Raw genomic sequence first — 13,097 nt, 5'->3', positions numbered from 1 at the left:
ACAAAGCTCATCTACAGCCACACCACACTGGATACGCCCAATCTCATCTGATCTTGGAAGCTAAGCAGTGTTGGGCCTGGTTAGTACTTGGATGGAAGACCACCTGGGAATACAAGTTGCTGTAGATATTTTTATCCTGCCAACACCGTTCTGTTGATGCATTCCATTTTCAAACGTATTCATTTATGAACCAGTAGTTAGAAGTAGAAAAGTTCTAACAGAAACCACAAAGCTCATCTACATTCACACCATACTGGATACGCCCAATCTCATCTGATCTTGGAAGCTAAGCAGTGTTGGGCCTGGTTAGTACTTGGATGGGAGACCACCTGGGAATGCAAGGTGCTGTAGATATTTTTATCCTGCCAACACCGTTCTGTTGATGCATTCCATTTTCAAACGTATTCATTTATGAACCAGTAGTTAGAAGTAGAAAAGTTCTAACAGAAACCACAAAGCTCATCTACATTCACACCATACTGGATACGCCCAATCTCATCTGATCTTGGAAGCTAAGCAGTGTTGGGCCTGGTTAGTACTTGGATGGGAGACCACCTGGGAATGCAAGGTGCTGTAGATATTTTTATCCTGCCAACACCGTTCTGTTGATGCATTCCATTTTCAAACGTATTCATTTATGAACCAGTAGTTAGAAGTAGAAAAGTTCTAACAGAAACCACAAAGCTCATCTACATTCACACCATACTGGATACGCCCAATCTCATCTGATCTTGGAAGCTAAGCAGTGTTGGTCCTGGTTAGTACTTGGATGGGAGACCACCTGGGAATGCAAGGTGCTGTAGATATTTTTATCCTGCCAACACCGTTCTGTTGATGCATTCCATTTTCAAACGTATTCATTTATGAACCAGTAGTTAGAAGTAGAAAAGTTCTAACAGAAACCACAAAGCTCATCTACATCCACACCACACTGGATACGCCCAATCTCATCTGATCTTGGAAGCAAAGCAGTGTTGGGCCTGGTTAGTACTTGGATGGGAGACCACCTGGGAATACAAGGTGCTGTAGATAATTTTATACTGTCAACACCGTTCTGTTGATGCATTCCATTTTAAAACGTATTCATTTATGAACCAGTAGTTAGAAGTAGAAAAGTTCTAACAGAAACCACAAAATTCATCTACAGCCATACCACACTGGATACGCCCAATCTCATCTGATCTTGGAAGCTAAGCAGTGTTGGGCCTGGTTAGTACTTGGATGGGAGACCACCTGGGAATACAAGGTGCTGTAGATATTTTTATACTGCCAACACCGTTCTGTTGATGCATTCCATTTTCAAATGTATTCATTTATGAACCAGTAGTTAGAAGTAGAAAAGTTCAAACAGAAACCACAAAGCTCATCTACAGCCACACCACACTGGATACGCCCAATCTCATCTGATCTTGGAAGCTAAGCAGTGTTGGGCCTGGTTAGTACTTGGATGGGAGACCACCTGGGAATGCAAGGTGCTGTAGATATTTTTATCCTGCCAACACCGTTCTGTTGATGCATTCCATTTTCAAACGTATTCATTTATGAACCAGTAGTTAGAAGTAGAAAAGTTCTAACAGAAACCACAAAGCTCATCTACATCCACACCACACTGGATACGCCCAATCTCATCTGATCTTGGTAGCAAAGCAGTGTTGGGCCTGGTTAGTACTTGGATGGGAGACCACCTGGGAATACAAGGTGCTGTAGATATTTTTATACTGCCAACACCGTTCTGTTGATGCATTCCATTTTAAAACGTATTCATTTATGAACCAGTAGTTAGAAGTAGAAAAGTTCTAACAGAAACCAGAAAATTCATCTACAGCAACACCACACTGGATACGCCCAATCTCATCTGATCTTGGAAGCTAAGCAGTGTTGGGCCTGGTTAGTACTTGGATGGGAAACCACCTGGGAATACAAGGTGCTGTAGATATTTTTATACTGCCAACACCGTTCTGTTGATGCATTCCATTTTCAAACGTATTCATTTATGAACCAGTAGATAGAAGTAGAAAAGTTCTAACAGAAACCACAAAGCTCATCTACAGCCACACCACACTGGATACGCCCAATCTCATCTGATCTTGGAAGCTAAGCAGTGTTGGGCCTGGTTAGTACTTGGATGGGAGACCACCTGGGAATACAAGGTGCTGTAGATATTTTTATACTACCAACACCGTTCTGTTGATGCATTCCATTTTCAAACGTATTCGTTTATGAACCAGTAGTTAGAAGTAGAAAAGTTCTAACAGAAACCATAAAGCTCATCTACAGCCACACCACACTGGATACGCCCAATCTCATCTGATCTTGGAAGCTAAGCAGTGTTGGGCCTGGTTAGTACTTGGATGGGAGACCACCTGGAATACAAGGTGCTGTAGATATTTTTATACTACCAACACCGTTCTGTTGATGCATTCCATTTTCAAACGTATTCATTTATGAACCAGTAGTTAGAAGTAGAAAAGTTCTAACAGAAACCAGTAAGTTCATCTACAGCAACACCACACTGGATACGCTCAATCTCATCTGATCTTGGAATATAAGCAGTGTTGGGCCTGGTTAGTACTTGGATGGGAGACCACCTGGGAATACAAGGTGCTGTAGATATTTTTATACTGCCAACACCGTTCTGTTGATGCATTCCATTTTCAAACGTATTCGTTTATGAACCAGTAGTTAGAAGTAGAAAAGTTCTAACAGAAACCATAAAGCTCATCTACAGCCACACCACACTGGATACGCCCAATCTCATCTGATCTTGGAAGCTAAGCAGTGTTGGGCCTGGTTAGTACTTGGATGGGAGACCACCTGGGAATACAAGGTGCTGTATATATTTTTATACTGCCAACACCATTCTGTTGATGCATTCAATTTTCAAATGTATTCATTTATGAACCAGTAGTTAGAAGTAGAAAAGTTCAAACAGAAACCACAAAGCTCATCTACAGCCACACCACACTGGATACGCCCAATCTCATCTGATCTTGGAAGCTAAGCAGTGTTGGGCCTGGTTAGTACTTGGATGGGAGACCACCTGGGAATACAAGGTGCTGTAGATAATTTTATACTGTCAACACCGTTCTGTTGATGCATTCCATTTTCAAACGTATTCATTTATGAACCAGTAGTTAGAAGTAGAAAAGTTCTAACAGAAACCACAAAGCTCATCTACATCCACACCATACTGGATACGCCCAATCTCATCTGATCTTGGAAGCTAAGCAGTGTTGGGCCTGGTTAGTACTTGGATGGGAGACCACCTGGGAATACAAGGTGCTGTAGATAATTTTATACTGCCAACACCGTTCTGTTGATGCATTCCATTTTCAAACGTATTCATTTATGAACCAGTAGTTAGAAGTAGAAAAGTTCTAACAGAAACCATAAAGCTCATCTACAGCCACACCACACTGGATACGCCCAATCTCATCTGATCTTGGAAGCTAAGCAGTGTTGGGCCTGGTTAGTACTTGGATGGGAGACCACCTGGGAATACAAGGTGCTGTAGATAATTTTATACTGTCAACACCGTTCTGTTGATGCATTCCATTTTCAAACGTATTCATTTATGAACCAGTAGTTAGAAGTAGAAAAGTTCAAACAGAAACCACAAAGCTCATCTACAGCCACACCACACTGGATACGCCCAATCTCATCTGATCTTGGAAGCTAAGCAGTGTTGGGCCTGGTTAGTACTTGGATGGAAGACCACCTGGGAATACAAGTTGCTGTAGATATTTTTATCCTGCCAACACCGTTCTGTTGATGCATTCCATTTTCAAACGTATTCATTTATGAACCAGTAGTTAGAAGTAGAAAAGTTCAAACAGAAACCACAAAGCTCATCTACAGCCACACCACACTGGATACGCCCAATCTCATCTGATCTTGGAAGCTAAGCAGTGTTGGGCCTGGTTAGTACTTGGATGGGAGACCACCTGGGAATACAAGGTGCTGTAGATAATTTTATACTGCCAACACCGTTCTGTTGATGCATTCCATTTTCAAACGTATTCATTTATGAACCAGTAGTTAGAAGTAGAAAAGTTCTAACAGAAACCATAAAGCTCATCTACAGCCACACCACACTGGATACGCCCAATCTCATCTGATCTTGGAAGCTAAGCAGTGTTGGGCCTGGTTAGTACTTGGATGGGAGACCACCTGGGAATACAAGGTGCTGTAGATAATTTTATACTGTCAACACCGTTCTGTTGATGCATTCCATTTTAAAACGTATTCATTTATGAACCAGTAGTTAGAAGTAGAAAAGTTCTAACAGAAACCACAAAATTCATCTACAGCCACACCACACTGGATACGCCCAATCTCATCTGATCTTGGAAGCTAAGCAGTGTTGGGCCTGGTTAGTATTTGGATGGGAGACCACCTGGGAATACAAGGTGCTGTAGATATTTTTATACTGCCAACACCGTTCTGTTGATGCATTCCATTTTCAAACGTATTCATTTATGAACCAGTAGTTAGAAGTAGAAAAGTTCAAACAGAAACCACAAAGCTCATCTACAGCCACACCACACTGGATACGCCCAATCTCATCTGATCTTGGAAGCTAAGCAGTGTTGGGCCTGGTTAGTACTTGGATGGGAGACCACCTGGGAATGCAAGGTGCTGTAGATATTTTTATCCTGCCAACACCGTTCTGTTGATGCATTCCATTTTCAAACGTATTCATTTATGAACCAGTAGTTAGAAGTAGAAAAGTTCTAACAGAAACCACAAAGCTCATCTACATCCACACCACACTGGATACGCCCAATCTCATCTGATCTTGGAAGCAAAGCAGTGTTGGGCCTGGTTAGTACTTGGATGGGAGACCACCTGGGAATACAAGGTGCTGTAGATAATTTTATACTGTCAACACCGTTCTGTTGATGCATTCCATTTTAAAACGTATTCATTTATGAACCAGTAGTTAGAAGTAGAAAAGTTCTAACAGAAACCACAAAATTCATCTACAGCCACACCACACTGGATACGCCCAATCTCATCTGATCTTGGAAGCTAAGCAGTGTTGGGCCTGGTTAGTACTTGGATGGGAGACCACCTGGGAATACAAGGTGCTGTAGATATTTTTATACTGCCAACACCGTTCTGTTGATGCATTCCATTTTCAAACGTATTCATTTATGAACCAGTAGTTAGAAGTAGAAAAGTTCAAACAGAAACCACAAAGCTCATCTACAGCCACACCACACTGGATACGCCCAATCTCATCTGATCTTGGAAGCTAAGCAGTGTTGGGCCTGGTTAGTACTTGGATGGGAGACCACCTGGGAATGCAAGGTGCTGTAGATATTTTTATCCTGCCAACACCGTTCTGTTGATGCATTCCATTTTCAAACGTATTCATTTATGAACCAGTAGTTAGAAGTAGAAAAGTTCTAACAGAAACCACAAAGCTCATCAACATCCACACCACACTGGATACGCCCAATCTCATCTGATCTTGGAAGCAAAGCAGTGTTGGGCCTGGTTAGTACTTGGATGGGAGACCACCTGGGAATACAAGGTGCTGTAGATATTTTTATACTGCCAACACCGTTCTGTTGATGCATTCCATTTTAAAACGTATTCATTTATGAACCAGTAGTTAGAAGTAGAAAAGTTCTAACAGAAACCAGAAAATTCATCTACAGCAACACCACACTGGATACGCCCAATCTCATCTGATCTTGGAAGCTAAGCAGTGTTGGGCCTGGTTAGTACTTGGATGGGAAACCACCTGGGAATACAAGGTGCTGTAGATATTTTTATACTGCCAACACCGTTCTGTTGATGCATTCCATTTTCAAACGTATTCATTTATGAACCAGTAGATAGAAGTAGAAAAGTTCTAACAGAAACCACAAAGCTCATCTACAGCCACACCACACTGGATACGCCCAATCTCATCTGATCTTGGAAGCTAAGCAGTGTTGGGCCTGGTTAGTACTTGGATGGGAGACCACCTGGGAATACAAGGTGCTGTAGATATTTTTATACTACCAACACCGTTCTGTTGATGCATTCCATTTTCAAACGTATTCGTTTATGAACCAGTAGTTAGAAGTAGAAAAGTTCTAACAGAAACCATAAAGCTCATCTACAGCCACACCACACTGGATACGCCCAATCTCATCTGATCTTGGAAGCTAAGCAGTGTTGGGCCTGGTTAGTACTTGGATGGGAGACCACCTGGAATACAAGGTGCTGTAGATATTTTTATACTACCAACACCGTTCTGTTGATGCATTCCATTTTCAAACGTATTCATTTATGAACCAGTAGTTAGAAGTAGAAAAGTTCTAACAGAAACCAGTAAGTTCATCTACAGCAACACCACACTGGATACGCTCAATCTCATCTGATCTTGGAATATAAGCAGTGTTGGGCCTGGTTAGTACTTGGATGGGAGACCACCTGGGAATACAAGGTGCTGTAGATATTTTTATACTGCCAACACCGTTCTGTTGATGCATTCCATTTTCAAACGTATTCGTTTATGAACCAGTAGTTAGAAGTAGAAAAGTTCTAACAGAAACCATAAAGCTCATCTACAGCCACACCACACTGGATACGCCCAATCTCATCTGATCTTGGAAGCTAAGCAGTGTTGGGCCTGGTTAGTACTTGGATGGGAGACCACCTGGGAATACAAGGTGCTGTATATTTTTTTATACTGCCAACACCGTTCTGTTGATGCATTCAATTTTCAAATGTATTCATTTATGAACCAGTAGTTAGAAGTAGAAAAGTTCAAACAGAAACCACAAAGCTCATCTACAGCCACACCACACTGGATACGCCCAATCTCATCTGATCTTGGAAGCTAAGCAGTGTTGGGCCTGGTTAGTACTTGGATGGGAGACCACCTGGGAATACAAGGTGCTGTAGATATTTTTATACTGCCAACACCGTTCTGTTGATGCATTCCATTTTCAAACGTATTCATTTATGAACCAGTAGTTAGAAGTAGAAAAGTTCTAACAGAAACCACAAAGCTCATCTACAGCCGCACCACACTGGATACGCCCAATCTCATCTGATCTTGGAAGCTAAGCAGTGTTGGGCCTGGTTAGTACTTGGATGGGAGACCACCTGGGAATACAAGGTGCTGTAGACATTTTTATACTGCCAACATCGTTCTGTTGATGCATTCCATTTTCAAACGTATTCATTTATGAACCAGTAGTTAGAAGTTGAAAAGTTCTAACAGAAACCACAAAGCTCATCTACAGCCACACCACACTGAATACGCCCAATCTCATCTGATCTTGGAAGCTAAGCAGTGTTGGGCCTGGTTAGTACTTGGATGGGAGACCACCTGGGAATACAAGGTGCTGTAGATATTTTTATACTGCCAACACCGTTCTGTTGATGCATTCCATTTTCAAATGTATTCATTTATGAACCAGTAGTTAGAAGTTGAAAAGTTCTAACAGAAACCACAAAGCTCATCTACAGCCACACCACACTGGATACGCCCAATCTCATCTGATCTTGGAAGCTAAGAAGTGTTGGGCCTGGTTAGTACTTGGATGGGAGACCACCTGGGAATACAAGGTGCTGTAGATATTTTTATACTGCCAACACCGTTCTGTTGATGCATTCCATTTTAAAACGTATTCATTTATGAACCAGTAGTTAGAAGTAGAAAAGTTCTAACAGAAACCGGAAAGGTCATCTACAGCAACACCACACTGGAAACGCCCAATTTCATCTGATCTTGGAAGCTAAGCAGTGTTGGGCCTGGTTAGTACTTGGATGGGAGACCACCTGGGAATACAAGGTGCTGTAGATATTTTTATCCTGCCAACACCGTTCTGTTGATCCATTCCATTTTCAAACGTATTCATTTATGAACCAGTAGTTAGAAGTAGAAAAGTTCTAACAGAAACCACAAAGCTCATCTACAGCCACACCACACTGGATACGCCCAATCTCATCTGATCTTGGAAGCTAAGCAGTGTTGGGCCTGGTTAGTACTTGTATGGGAGACCACCTGGGAATACAAGGTGCTGTAGATATTTTTATCCTGCCAACACCGTTCTGTTGATGCATTCCATTTTAAAACGTATTCATTTATGAACCAGTAGTTAGAAGTAGAAAAGTTCTAACAGAAACCAGAAAATTCATCTACAGCAACACCACACTGGATACGCCCAATCTCATCTGATCTTGGAAGCTAAGCAGTGTTGGGTCTGGTTAGTACTTGGATGGGAGACCACCTGGGAATACAAGGTGCTGTAGATATTTTTATACTGCCAACACCGTTCTGTTGATGCATTCCATTTTCAAACGTATTCATTTATGAACCAGTAGTTAGAAGTAGAAAAGTTCTAACAGAAACCACAAAGCTCATCTACAGCCACACCACACTGGATACGCCCAATCTCATCTGATCTTGGAAGCTAAGCAGTGTTGGGCCTGGTTAGTACTTGGATGGGAGACCACCTGGGAATACAAGGTGCTGTAGATATTTTTATACTGCCAACACCGTTCTGTTGATGCATTCCATTTTCAAATGTATTCATTTATGAACCAGTAGTTAGAAGTTGAAAAGTTCTAACAGAAACCACAAAGCTCATCTACAGCCACACCACACTGGATACGCCCAATCTCATCTGATCTTGGAAGCTAAGAAGTGTTGGGCCTGGTTAGTACTTGGATGGGAGACCACCTGGGAATACAAGGTGCTGTAGATATTTTTATACTGCCAACACCGTTCTGTTGATGCATTCCATTTTAAAACGTATTCATTTATGAACCAGTAGTTAGAAGTAGAAAAGTTCTAACAGAAACCGGAAAGGTCATCTACAGCAACACCACACTGGATACGCCCAATTTCATCTGATCTTGGAAGCTAAGCAGTGTTGGGCCTGGTTAGTACTTGGATGGGAGACCACCTGGGAATACAAGGTGCTGTAGATATTTTTATCCTGCCAACACCGTTCTGTTGATCCATTCCATTTTCAAACGTATTCATTTATGAACCAGTAGTTAGAAGTAGAAAAGTTCTAACAGAAACCACAAAGCTCATCTACAGCCACACCACACTGGATACGCCCAATCTCATCTGATCTTGGAAGCTAAGCAGTGTTGGGCCTGGTTAGTACTTGTATGGGAGACCACCTGGGAATACAAGGTGCTGTAGATATTTTTATCCTGCCAACACCGTTCTGTTGATGCATTCCATTTTAAAACGTATTCATTTATGAACCAGTAGTTAGAAGTAGAAAAGTTCTAACAGAAACCAGAAAATTCATCTACAGCAACACCACACTGGATACGCCCAATCTCATCTGATCTTGGAAGCTAAGCAGTGTTGGGTCTGGTTAGTACTTGGATGGGAGACCACCTGGGAATACAAGGTGCTGTAGATATTTTTATACTGCCAACACCGTTCTGTTGATGCATTCCATTTTCAAACGTATTCATTTATGAACCAGTAGTTAGAAGTAGAAAAGTTCTAACAGAAACCACAAAGCTCATCTACAGCCACACCACACTGGATACGCCCAATCTCATCTGATCTTGGAAGCTAAGCAGTGTTGGGCCTGGTTAGTACTTGGATGGGAGACCACCTGGGAATACAAGGTGCTGTAGATATTTTTATACTACCAACACCGTTCTGTTGATGCATTCCATTTTCAAACGTATTCATTTATGAACCAGTAGTTAGAAGTAGAAAAGTTCTAACAGAAACCACAAAGCTCATCTACAGCCACACCACACTGGATACGCCCAATCTCATCTGATCTTGGAAGCTAAGCAGTGTTGGGCCTGGTTAGTACTTGGATGGGAGACCACCTGGCAATACATAGGTGCTGTAAATATTTTTATACTGCCAACACCGTTCTGTTGATGCATTCCATTTTCAAACGTATTCATTTATGAACCAGTAGTTAGAAGTAGAAAAGTTCTAACAGAAACCACAAAGCTCATCTACAGCCAAACCACACTGGATACGCCCAATCTCATCTGATCTTGGAAGCTAAGCAGTGTTGGGCCTGGTTAGTACTTGGATGGGAGACCACCTGGGAATACAAGGTGCTGTAGATATTTTTATCCTTCCAATACCGTTCTGTTGATGCATTCCATTTTCAAACGTATTCATTTATGAACCAGTAGTTAGAAGTAGAAAAGTTCTAACAGAAACCACAAAGCTCATCTACAGCCGCACCACACTGGATACACCCAATCTCATCTGATCTTGGAAGCTAAGCAGTGTTGGGCCTGGTTAGTACTTTGATGGGAGACTACCTGGGAATACAAGGTGCTGTAGATATTTTTATACTGCCAACACCGTTCTGTTGATGCATTCCATTTTCAAACGTATTCATTTATGAACCAGTAGTTAGAAGTTGAAAAGTTCTAACAGAAACCACAAAGCTCATCTACAGCCACACCACACTGGATACGCCCAATCTCATCTGATCTTGGAAGCTAAGCAGTGTTGGGCCTGGTTAGTACTTGGATGGGAGACCACCTGGGAATACAAGGTGCTGTGGATATTTTTATACTGCCAACACCGTTCTGTTGATGCATTCCATTTTCAAACATATTCATTTATGAACCAGTAGTTAGAAGTTGAAAAGTTCTAACAGAAACCACAAAGCTCATCTACAGCCACACCACACTGGATACGCCCAATCTCATCTGATCTTGGAAGCTAAGAAGTGTTGGGCCTGGTTAGTACTTGGATGGGAGACCACCTGGGAATACAAGGTGCTGTAGATATTTTTATACTGCCAACACCGTTCTGTTGATGCATTCCATTTTAAAACGTATTCATTTATGAACCAGTAGTTAGAAGTAGAAAAGTTCTAACAGAAACCAGAAAGGTCATCTACAGCAACACCACACTGGATACGCCCAATTTCATCTGATCTTGGAAGCTAAGCAGTGTTGGGCCTGGTTAGTACTTGGATGGGAGACCACCTGGGAATACAAGGTGCTGTAGATATTTTTATCCTGCCAACACCGTTCTGTTGATCCATTCCATTTTCAAACGTATTCATTTATGAACCAGTAGTTAGAAGTAGAAAAGTTCTAACAGAAACCACAAAGCTCATCTACAGCCACACCACACTGGATACGCCCAATCTCATCTGATCTTGGAAGCTAAGCAGTGTTGGGCCTGGTTAGTACTTGTATGGGAGACCGACCACCTGGGAATACAAGGTGCTGTAGATATTTTTATACTGCCAACACCGTTCTGTTGATGCATTCCATTTTAAAACGTATTCATTTATGAACCAGTAGTTAGAAGTAGAAAAGTTCTAACAGAAACCAGAAAATTCATCTACAGCAACACCACACTGGATATGCCCAATCTCATCTGATCTTGGAAGCTAAGCAGTGTTGGGTCTGGTTAGTACTTGGATGGGAGACCACCTGGGAATACAAGGTGCTGTAGATATTTTTATACTGCCAACACCGTTCTGTTGATGCATTCCATTTTCAAACCTATTCATTTATGAACCAGTAGTTAGAAGTAGAAAAGTTCTAACAGAAACCACAAAGCTCATCTACAGCCACACCACACTGGATACGCTCAATCTCATCTGATCTTGGAAACTAAGCAGTGTTGGGCCTGGTTAGTACTTGGATGGGAGACCACCTGGGAATACAAGGTGCTGTAGATATTTTTATACTACCAACACCGTTCTGTTGATGCATTCCATTTTCAAACGTATTCATTTATGAACCAGTAGTTAGAAGTAGAAAAGTTCTAATAGAAACCATAAAGCTTATCTACAGCCACACCACACTGGATACGCCCAATCTCATCTGATCTTGGAAGCTAAGCAGTGTTGGGCCTGGTTAGTACTTGGATGGGAGACCACCTGGGAATACAAGGTGCTGTAGATATTTTTATACTGCCAACACCGTTCTGTTGATGCATTCCATTTTCAAACGTATTCATTTTTGAACCAGTAGTTAGAAGTAGAAAAGTTCTAACAGAAACCACAAAGCTCATCTACAGCCACACCACACTGGATACGCCCAATCTCATCTGATCTTGGAAGCTAAGCAGTGTTGGGCCTGGTTAGTACTTGGATGGGAGACCACCAGGGAATACAAGGTGCTGTAGATATTTTTATACTACCAACACCGTTCTGTTGATGCATTCCATTTTCAAACGTATTCGTTTATGAACCAGTAGTTAGAAGTAGAAAAGTTCTAACAGAAACCATAAAGCTCATCTACAGCCACACCACACTGGATACGCACAATCTCATCTGATCTTGGAAGCTAAGCAGTGTTGGGCCTGGTTAGTACTTGGATGGGAGACCACCTGGGAATACAAGGTGCTGTAGATATTTTTATACTGCCAACACCGTTCTGTTGATGCATTCCATTTTCAAACGTATTCATTTATGAACCAGTAGTTAGAAGTAGAAAAGTTCTAACAGAAACCACAAAGCTCATCTACAGCCACACCACACTGGATACGCCCAATCTCATCTGATCTTGGAAGCTAAGCAGTGTTGGGCCTGGTTAGTACTTGGATGGGAGACCACCTGGGAATACAAGGTGCTGTAGATATTTTTATCCTTCCAATACCGTTCTGTTGATGCATTCCATTTTCAAACGTATTCATTTATGAACCAGTAGTTAGAAGTAGAAAAGTTCTAACAGAAACCACAAAGCTCATCTACCGCCACACCACACTGGATACGCCCAATCTCATCTGATCTTGGAAGCTAAGCAGTGTTGGGCCTGGTTAGTACTTGGATGGGAGACCACCTGGAATACAAGGTGCTGTAGATATTTTTATCCTGCCAACACCGTTCTGTTGATGCATTCCATTTTCAAACGTATTCGTTTATGAACCAGTAGTTAGAAGTAGAAAAGTTCTAACAGAAACCATAAAGCTCATCTACAGCCACACCACACTGGATACGCCCAATCTCATCTGATCTTGGAAGCTAAGCAGTGTTGGGCCTGGTTAGTACTTGGATGGGAGACCACCTGGAATACAAGGTGCTGTAGATATTTTTATACTACCAACACCGTTCTGTTGATGCATTCCATTTTCAAACGTATTCATTTATGAACCAGTAGTTAGAAGTAGAAAAGTT

The 13,097-nt window shown here is 41.7% G+C and overlaps 49 non-coding genes and 9 pseudogenes across 49 annotated transcripts; all 58 read left to right on the top strand.

Annotated features, from left to right (window-relative positions):
* The first annotated feature begins 9 nt into the window (after nt 1-9).
* On the top strand, nt 10-128 carry LOC135069017 (5S ribosomal RNA). The gene has a single exon (XR_010255207.1). It is a non-coding gene; the product is annotated as a 5S ribosomal RNA (ribosomal RNA).
* Nucleotides 129-235: 107 nt separating this feature from the next.
* On the top strand, nt 236-354 carry LOC134887193 (5S ribosomal RNA; annotated as a pseudogene).
* A 107-nt stretch (nt 355-461) lies between these two features.
* On the top strand, nt 462-580 carry LOC134887192 (5S ribosomal RNA; annotated as a pseudogene).
* A 107-nt stretch (nt 581-687) lies between these two features.
* Nucleotides 688-806, top strand: LOC134891543 (5S ribosomal RNA; annotated as a pseudogene).
* A 107-nt stretch (nt 807-913) lies between these two features.
* LOC135070024 (5S ribosomal RNA) lies at nt 914-1,032 on the top strand. The gene has a single exon (XR_010256198.1). It is a non-coding gene; the product is annotated as a 5S ribosomal RNA (ribosomal RNA).
* Nucleotides 1,033-1,139: 107 nt separating this feature from the next.
* Nucleotides 1,140-1,258, top strand: LOC134900474 (5S ribosomal RNA). The gene has a single exon (XR_010173983.1). It is a non-coding gene; the product is annotated as a 5S ribosomal RNA (ribosomal RNA).
* A 107-nt stretch (nt 1,259-1,365) lies between these two features.
* LOC134901872 (5S ribosomal RNA) lies at nt 1,366-1,484 on the top strand. The gene has a single exon (XR_010175349.1). It is a non-coding gene; the product is annotated as a 5S ribosomal RNA (ribosomal RNA).
* A 107-nt stretch (nt 1,485-1,591) lies between these two features.
* Nucleotides 1,592-1,710, top strand: LOC134886376 (5S ribosomal RNA). The gene has a single exon (XR_010170460.1). It is a non-coding gene; the product is annotated as a 5S ribosomal RNA (ribosomal RNA).
* A 107-nt stretch (nt 1,711-1,817) lies between these two features.
* LOC135064066 (5S ribosomal RNA) lies at nt 1,818-1,936 on the top strand. Its single transcript, XR_010250382.1, has one exon. It is a non-coding gene; the product is annotated as a 5S ribosomal RNA (ribosomal RNA).
* A 107-nt stretch (nt 1,937-2,043) lies between these two features.
* LOC134891155 (5S ribosomal RNA) lies at nt 2,044-2,162 on the top strand. Its single transcript, XR_010171433.1, has one exon. It is a non-coding gene; the product is annotated as a 5S ribosomal RNA (ribosomal RNA).
* Nucleotides 2,163-2,269: 107 nt separating this feature from the next.
* On the top strand, nt 2,270-2,387 carry LOC134884782 (5S ribosomal RNA). The gene has a single exon (XR_010168917.1). It is a non-coding gene; the product is annotated as a 5S ribosomal RNA (ribosomal RNA).
* A 107-nt stretch (nt 2,388-2,494) lies between these two features.
* LOC134889042 (5S ribosomal RNA) lies at nt 2,495-2,613 on the top strand (annotated as a pseudogene).
* Nucleotides 2,614-2,720: 107 nt separating this feature from the next.
* LOC135061763 (5S ribosomal RNA) lies at nt 2,721-2,839 on the top strand. The gene has a single exon (XR_010248135.1). It is a non-coding gene; the product is annotated as a 5S ribosomal RNA (ribosomal RNA).
* Nucleotides 2,840-2,946: 107 nt separating this feature from the next.
* LOC134891144 (5S ribosomal RNA) lies at nt 2,947-3,065 on the top strand. Its single transcript, XR_010171431.1, has one exon. It is a non-coding gene; the product is annotated as a 5S ribosomal RNA (ribosomal RNA).
* Nucleotides 3,066-3,172: 107 nt separating this feature from the next.
* Nucleotides 3,173-3,291, top strand: LOC135069498 (5S ribosomal RNA). The gene has a single exon (XR_010255678.1). It is a non-coding gene; the product is annotated as a 5S ribosomal RNA (ribosomal RNA).
* A 107-nt stretch (nt 3,292-3,398) lies between these two features.
* LOC134891133 (5S ribosomal RNA) lies at nt 3,399-3,517 on the top strand. Its single transcript, XR_010171430.1, has one exon. It is a non-coding gene; the product is annotated as a 5S ribosomal RNA (ribosomal RNA).
* Nucleotides 3,518-3,624: 107 nt separating this feature from the next.
* On the top strand, nt 3,625-3,743 carry LOC135069014 (5S ribosomal RNA). Its single transcript, XR_010255205.1, has one exon. It is a non-coding gene; the product is annotated as a 5S ribosomal RNA (ribosomal RNA).
* Nucleotides 3,744-3,850: 107 nt separating this feature from the next.
* Nucleotides 3,851-3,969, top strand: LOC134891122 (5S ribosomal RNA). The gene has a single exon (XR_010171429.1). It is a non-coding gene; the product is annotated as a 5S ribosomal RNA (ribosomal RNA).
* A 107-nt stretch (nt 3,970-4,076) lies between these two features.
* LOC134891110 (5S ribosomal RNA) lies at nt 4,077-4,195 on the top strand. Its single transcript, XR_010171428.1, has one exon. It is a non-coding gene; the product is annotated as a 5S ribosomal RNA (ribosomal RNA).
* Nucleotides 4,196-4,302: 107 nt separating this feature from the next.
* On the top strand, nt 4,303-4,421 carry LOC135061895 (5S ribosomal RNA). Its single transcript, XR_010248261.1, has one exon. It is a non-coding gene; the product is annotated as a 5S ribosomal RNA (ribosomal RNA).
* A 107-nt stretch (nt 4,422-4,528) lies between these two features.
* On the top strand, nt 4,529-4,647 carry LOC134901871 (5S ribosomal RNA). Its single transcript, XR_010175348.1, has one exon. It is a non-coding gene; the product is annotated as a 5S ribosomal RNA (ribosomal RNA).
* A 107-nt stretch (nt 4,648-4,754) lies between these two features.
* LOC135070023 (5S ribosomal RNA) lies at nt 4,755-4,873 on the top strand. The gene has a single exon (XR_010256197.1). It is a non-coding gene; the product is annotated as a 5S ribosomal RNA (ribosomal RNA).
* Nucleotides 4,874-4,980: 107 nt separating this feature from the next.
* LOC134891097 (5S ribosomal RNA) lies at nt 4,981-5,099 on the top strand. Its single transcript, XR_010171427.1, has one exon. It is a non-coding gene; the product is annotated as a 5S ribosomal RNA (ribosomal RNA).
* A 107-nt stretch (nt 5,100-5,206) lies between these two features.
* LOC134901870 (5S ribosomal RNA) lies at nt 5,207-5,325 on the top strand. The gene has a single exon (XR_010175347.1). It is a non-coding gene; the product is annotated as a 5S ribosomal RNA (ribosomal RNA).
* A 107-nt stretch (nt 5,326-5,432) lies between these two features.
* Nucleotides 5,433-5,551, top strand: LOC134887355 (5S ribosomal RNA; annotated as a pseudogene).
* Nucleotides 5,552-5,658: 107 nt separating this feature from the next.
* LOC135064065 (5S ribosomal RNA) lies at nt 5,659-5,777 on the top strand. Its single transcript, XR_010250381.1, has one exon. It is a non-coding gene; the product is annotated as a 5S ribosomal RNA (ribosomal RNA).
* A 107-nt stretch (nt 5,778-5,884) lies between these two features.
* LOC134891086 (5S ribosomal RNA) lies at nt 5,885-6,003 on the top strand. Its single transcript, XR_010171426.1, has one exon. It is a non-coding gene; the product is annotated as a 5S ribosomal RNA (ribosomal RNA).
* Nucleotides 6,004-6,110: 107 nt separating this feature from the next.
* LOC134884781 (5S ribosomal RNA) lies at nt 6,111-6,228 on the top strand. Its single transcript, XR_010168916.1, has one exon. It is a non-coding gene; the product is annotated as a 5S ribosomal RNA (ribosomal RNA).
* Nucleotides 6,229-6,335: 107 nt separating this feature from the next.
* LOC134889039 (5S ribosomal RNA) lies at nt 6,336-6,454 on the top strand (annotated as a pseudogene).
* Nucleotides 6,455-6,561: 107 nt separating this feature from the next.
* LOC135060334 (5S ribosomal RNA) lies at nt 6,562-6,680 on the top strand. Its single transcript, XR_010246729.1, has one exon. It is a non-coding gene; the product is annotated as a 5S ribosomal RNA (ribosomal RNA).
* Nucleotides 6,681-6,787: 107 nt separating this feature from the next.
* LOC134891075 (5S ribosomal RNA) lies at nt 6,788-6,906 on the top strand. Its single transcript, XR_010171425.1, has one exon. It is a non-coding gene; the product is annotated as a 5S ribosomal RNA (ribosomal RNA).
* Nucleotides 6,907-7,013: 107 nt separating this feature from the next.
* Nucleotides 7,014-7,132, top strand: LOC135066862 (5S ribosomal RNA). The gene has a single exon (XR_010253099.1). It is a non-coding gene; the product is annotated as a 5S ribosomal RNA (ribosomal RNA).
* Nucleotides 7,133-7,239: 107 nt separating this feature from the next.
* On the top strand, nt 7,240-7,358 carry LOC135060737 (5S ribosomal RNA). The gene has a single exon (XR_010247128.1). It is a non-coding gene; the product is annotated as a 5S ribosomal RNA (ribosomal RNA).
* A 107-nt stretch (nt 7,359-7,465) lies between these two features.
* LOC135064557 (5S ribosomal RNA) lies at nt 7,466-7,584 on the top strand. Its single transcript, XR_010250863.1, has one exon. It is a non-coding gene; the product is annotated as a 5S ribosomal RNA (ribosomal RNA).
* Nucleotides 7,585-7,691: 107 nt separating this feature from the next.
* LOC135063978 (5S ribosomal RNA) lies at nt 7,692-7,810 on the top strand. Its single transcript, XR_010250296.1, has one exon. It is a non-coding gene; the product is annotated as a 5S ribosomal RNA (ribosomal RNA).
* A 107-nt stretch (nt 7,811-7,917) lies between these two features.
* On the top strand, nt 7,918-8,036 carry LOC135060984 (5S ribosomal RNA). Its single transcript, XR_010247377.1, has one exon. It is a non-coding gene; the product is annotated as a 5S ribosomal RNA (ribosomal RNA).
* A 107-nt stretch (nt 8,037-8,143) lies between these two features.
* Nucleotides 8,144-8,262, top strand: LOC135067357 (5S ribosomal RNA). The gene has a single exon (XR_010253574.1). It is a non-coding gene; the product is annotated as a 5S ribosomal RNA (ribosomal RNA).
* A 107-nt stretch (nt 8,263-8,369) lies between these two features.
* LOC134891063 (5S ribosomal RNA) lies at nt 8,370-8,488 on the top strand. Its single transcript, XR_010171424.1, has one exon. It is a non-coding gene; the product is annotated as a 5S ribosomal RNA (ribosomal RNA).
* Nucleotides 8,489-8,595: 107 nt separating this feature from the next.
* LOC135064556 (5S ribosomal RNA) lies at nt 8,596-8,714 on the top strand. Its single transcript, XR_010250862.1, has one exon. It is a non-coding gene; the product is annotated as a 5S ribosomal RNA (ribosomal RNA).
* Nucleotides 8,715-8,821: 107 nt separating this feature from the next.
* LOC135066475 (5S ribosomal RNA) lies at nt 8,822-8,940 on the top strand. Its single transcript, XR_010252722.1, has one exon. It is a non-coding gene; the product is annotated as a 5S ribosomal RNA (ribosomal RNA).
* A 107-nt stretch (nt 8,941-9,047) lies between these two features.
* LOC135060983 (5S ribosomal RNA) lies at nt 9,048-9,166 on the top strand. Its single transcript, XR_010247376.1, has one exon. It is a non-coding gene; the product is annotated as a 5S ribosomal RNA (ribosomal RNA).
* Nucleotides 9,167-9,273: 107 nt separating this feature from the next.
* On the top strand, nt 9,274-9,392 carry LOC135067356 (5S ribosomal RNA). Its single transcript, XR_010253573.1, has one exon. It is a non-coding gene; the product is annotated as a 5S ribosomal RNA (ribosomal RNA).
* Nucleotides 9,393-9,499: 107 nt separating this feature from the next.
* Nucleotides 9,500-9,618, top strand: LOC134891052 (5S ribosomal RNA). Its single transcript, XR_010171423.1, has one exon. It is a non-coding gene; the product is annotated as a 5S ribosomal RNA (ribosomal RNA).
* A 107-nt stretch (nt 9,619-9,725) lies between these two features.
* LOC134891862 (5S ribosomal RNA) lies at nt 9,726-9,845 on the top strand (annotated as a pseudogene).
* Nucleotides 9,846-9,952: 107 nt separating this feature from the next.
* On the top strand, nt 9,953-10,071 carry LOC134900727 (5S ribosomal RNA). The gene has a single exon (XR_010174233.1). It is a non-coding gene; the product is annotated as a 5S ribosomal RNA (ribosomal RNA).
* Nucleotides 10,072-10,178: 107 nt separating this feature from the next.
* Nucleotides 10,179-10,297, top strand: LOC135066445 (5S ribosomal RNA). Its single transcript, XR_010252693.1, has one exon. It is a non-coding gene; the product is annotated as a 5S ribosomal RNA (ribosomal RNA).
* A 107-nt stretch (nt 10,298-10,404) lies between these two features.
* Nucleotides 10,405-10,523, top strand: LOC135058684 (5S ribosomal RNA). Its single transcript, XR_010245110.1, has one exon. It is a non-coding gene; the product is annotated as a 5S ribosomal RNA (ribosomal RNA).
* A 107-nt stretch (nt 10,524-10,630) lies between these two features.
* On the top strand, nt 10,631-10,749 carry LOC135064555 (5S ribosomal RNA). The gene has a single exon (XR_010250861.1). It is a non-coding gene; the product is annotated as a 5S ribosomal RNA (ribosomal RNA).
* Nucleotides 10,750-10,856: 107 nt separating this feature from the next.
* On the top strand, nt 10,857-10,975 carry LOC135066474 (5S ribosomal RNA). Its single transcript, XR_010252721.1, has one exon. It is a non-coding gene; the product is annotated as a 5S ribosomal RNA (ribosomal RNA).
* A 107-nt stretch (nt 10,976-11,082) lies between these two features.
* LOC134891368 (5S ribosomal RNA) lies at nt 11,083-11,205 on the top strand (annotated as a pseudogene).
* A 107-nt stretch (nt 11,206-11,312) lies between these two features.
* On the top strand, nt 11,313-11,431 carry LOC134884413 (5S ribosomal RNA). The gene has a single exon (XR_010168561.1). It is a non-coding gene; the product is annotated as a 5S ribosomal RNA (ribosomal RNA).
* A 107-nt stretch (nt 11,432-11,538) lies between these two features.
* LOC135069527 (5S ribosomal RNA) lies at nt 11,539-11,657 on the top strand. Its single transcript, XR_010255707.1, has one exon. It is a non-coding gene; the product is annotated as a 5S ribosomal RNA (ribosomal RNA).
* Nucleotides 11,658-11,764: 107 nt separating this feature from the next.
* LOC134891040 (5S ribosomal RNA) lies at nt 11,765-11,883 on the top strand. Its single transcript, XR_010171420.1, has one exon. It is a non-coding gene; the product is annotated as a 5S ribosomal RNA (ribosomal RNA).
* Nucleotides 11,884-11,990: 107 nt separating this feature from the next.
* On the top strand, nt 11,991-12,109 carry LOC135060150 (5S ribosomal RNA). Its single transcript, XR_010246540.1, has one exon. It is a non-coding gene; the product is annotated as a 5S ribosomal RNA (ribosomal RNA).
* Nucleotides 12,110-12,216: 107 nt separating this feature from the next.
* LOC135064319 (5S ribosomal RNA) lies at nt 12,217-12,335 on the top strand. The gene has a single exon (XR_010250629.1). It is a non-coding gene; the product is annotated as a 5S ribosomal RNA (ribosomal RNA).
* A 107-nt stretch (nt 12,336-12,442) lies between these two features.
* LOC134891029 (5S ribosomal RNA) lies at nt 12,443-12,561 on the top strand. The gene has a single exon (XR_010171419.1). It is a non-coding gene; the product is annotated as a 5S ribosomal RNA (ribosomal RNA).
* Nucleotides 12,562-12,668: 107 nt separating this feature from the next.
* LOC134890953 (5S ribosomal RNA) lies at nt 12,669-12,786 on the top strand (annotated as a pseudogene).
* A 107-nt stretch (nt 12,787-12,893) lies between these two features.
* LOC134884780 (5S ribosomal RNA) lies at nt 12,894-13,011 on the top strand. The gene has a single exon (XR_010168915.1). It is a non-coding gene; the product is annotated as a 5S ribosomal RNA (ribosomal RNA).
* Nucleotides 13,012-13,097: the final 86 nt, after the last annotated feature.

This window comes from Pseudophryne corroboree, chromosome 3 (assembly GCF_028390025.1).
Source record: "Pseudophryne corroboree isolate aPseCor3 chromosome 3, aPseCor3.hap2, whole genome shotgun sequence".
Lineage (NCBI taxonomy): Eukaryota > Metazoa > Chordata > Amphibia > Anura > Myobatrachidae > Pseudophryne > Pseudophryne corroboree.
Note: the sequence above shows the minus strand (reverse complement) of the source record. Positions and strands in the feature narration are given on the sequence as shown.